At 67.0% G+C, this 2,500-nt stretch overlaps 1 pseudogene; it reads right to left on the bottom strand.

The window, feature by feature from the left end:
• Nucleotides 1–306, bottom strand: part of LOC147125872 (18S ribosomal RNA) — a pseudogene marked incomplete at its 3' end in the record, with an annotated part of 1,736 nt that extends 1,430 nt beyond the window's left edge.
• Between the last annotated feature and the right edge of the window lie 2,194 nt (nt 307–2,500).

Raw genomic sequence — 2,500 nt, 5'->3', positions numbered from 1 at the left:
CACCAAAGGGGCCGGGCCGGCCGACCGCGGGAGGCCCCCCCCCGGAGGAGGGGACCCTGCCCCGCGGGGCCGGGCCCGCGTGGGTTTTGGGTCTGATAAATGCGCGCGTCCCCGGGGGTCGGCGCTCGTCTGCATGTATTAGCTCTAGAATTGCCACAGTTATCCAAGTAACGGCTGGAGCGATCAAAGGAACCATAACTGATTTAATGAGCCGTTCGCAGTTTCACTGTACGGGCCGTGTGTACTTAGACTTGCATGGCTTAATCTTTGAGACAAGCATATGCTACTGGCAGGATCAACCAGGTAGCCTCGGGCCGGGAGGGAGCGGCGGGCCACCCCCGCGGCGGTTCGCCCGCGCCGGCGTCGGGCCCCGCCCGGAACGGGGCAGGGGCCGCGCGCGGACGCCCGCTCGCGTGGGGGAGGGCGCGCGCCGTCCCTTCGGTAGGTGGGCTGGAGCCGCCTTAGCGGGCGTAGGACGGGGGCCTCCTCGCGGGAAGCCCCGCCGCCGCCGCCGCCGCGCTAGGGGAAAGGGTTTGAGAAACGATGCGTTAGCCGGAAGGCCCGCCGGCAAGGCGACCGTCCCGCTGCTGGGGCGGGGAGGGGCCGCGGACGAGCGGCGGGCTCCGTGGTAGGACTGCTGAGATCGGTGGGTCGCCTCGGCCTCGCTGCCGTACGGTCGCGCCGGGGTTGGCCGCGGGCCAAGCTCGCGAAGTAGCCCCGGCGCTGGAGAGCGACCCGCTGGCCGGAGGAACCGTCCGCCCGAGCGACCGGCGCGAGGCCGGTGCCGGCGGGGGCCCTCCGATGGCGGGTCATGGTTGCCGATCGGTCGGTGGGGGAATGGAGGTGCGGTGCGTGGTGAGGAGCTCCGGGCGGGGTGGGCCTTCGCCCGGCCCGCGGAGTCCGATTGAGCGCCGCCCGGGTCGGGCGGGCCCGCTCCGTTGAGCGCACGGAGGTTGAGATAGAAAATATTGCAACACGCGGAGCTCCAGGCGGGGGGGGGCCCTCGCCCGGCCCGCGGAGTCCGATTGAACACCCCCCAGGTCGGGCGGGCTCGCTCTGTTGAGCGCACGGAGGTTGACATAGAAAATATTGCAACACGCGGAGCTCCAGGCGGGGGGGGCCCTCGCCCGGCCCGCGGAGTCCGATTGAACACCCCCCAGGTCGGGCGGGCTCGCTCTGTTGAGCGCACGGAGGTTGAGATAGAAAATATTGCAACACGCGGAGCTCCAGGCGGGGGGGGCCCTCGCCCGGCCCGCGGAGTCCGATTGAACACCCCCCAGGTCGGGCGGGCTCGCTCTGTTGAGCGCACGGAGGTTGAGATAGAAAATATTGCAACACGCGGAGCTCCAGGCGGGGGGGGCCCTCGCCCGGCCCGCGGAGTCCGATTGAACACCCCCCAGGTCGGGCGGGCTCGCTCTGTTGAGCGCACGGAGGTTGAGATAGAAAATATTGCAACACGCGGAGCTCCAGGCGGGGGGGCCCTCGGCCGGCCCGCGGGGTCCGATTGAACACCCCCCAGGTCGGGCAGGCTCGCTCTGTTGAGCGCATGGAGGTTGACATAGAAAATAATCCAACACGCGGAGCTCCAGGCGGGGGGGCCCTCGCCCGGCCCGCGGAGTCCGATTGAACACCCCCCAGGTCGGGCAGGCTCGCTCTGTTGAGCGCATGGAGGTTGACATAGAAAATAATCCAACACGCGGAGCTCCAGGCGGGGGGGCCCTCGCCCGGCCCGCGGAGTCCGATTGAACACCCCCCAGGTCGGGCAGGCTCGCTCTGTTGAGCGCATGGAGGTTGACATAGAAAATAATCCAACACGCGGAGCTCCAGGCGGGGGGGCCCTCGCCCGGCCCGCGGAGTCCGATTGAACACCCCCCAGGTCGGGCAGGCTCGCTCTGTTGAGCGCATGGAGGTTGACATAGAAAATAATCCAACACGCGGAGCTCCAGGCGGGGGGGCCCTCGCCCGGCCCGCGGAGTCCGATTGAACACCCCCCAGGTCGGGCAGGCTCGCTCTGTTGAGCGCATGGAGGTTGACATAGAAAATAATCCAACACGTGGAGCTCCAGGCGGGGGGGCCCTCGCCCGGCCCGCGGAGTCCGATTGAACACCCCCCAGGTCGGGCAGGCTCGCTCTGTTGAGCGCATGGAGGTTGACATAGAAAATAATCCAACACGTGGAGCTCCAGGCGGGGGGGCCCTCTCCCCCCCCGGTGAGTCCGCTCACAGTGCCCCTATGTCGGGCAGGCTCATTGCATTGTGCGCATGGAGGTTGACTTAGAAAATATTTGAGAGTGACATGAGCTCCAGGCAGACACCGACTCATCGCCCGTGGGGTGTCCGACGAGCCCTCACCAATCTTGGATTAATGTTTGGCGAGGCTCCCCTGATCAGCTCTGGAGGTGGCAAGTTCTGAAAAAGTGGTTTCTGAAAATGTGCCCCTTGTATTTTGTGAAACCAGGGGTAACCTAGCGAGTAGGCAAACTCATCCCCTGACTGGGGGGA

The sequence above is a fragment of the Filicampus tigris genome, unplaced genomic scaffold, assembly GCF_054856515.1.
Source record: "Filicampus tigris isolate MCC_2025a unplaced genomic scaffold, RoL_Ftig_1.0 HiC_scaffold_32, whole genome shotgun sequence".
NCBI classification, from domain to species: domain Eukaryota; kingdom Metazoa; phylum Chordata; class Actinopteri; order Syngnathiformes; family Syngnathidae; genus Filicampus; species Filicampus tigris.
The sequence above is the reverse complement of the archived record's forward strand: the minus strand, read 5'-3'. Positions and strand labels throughout refer to the sequence as shown.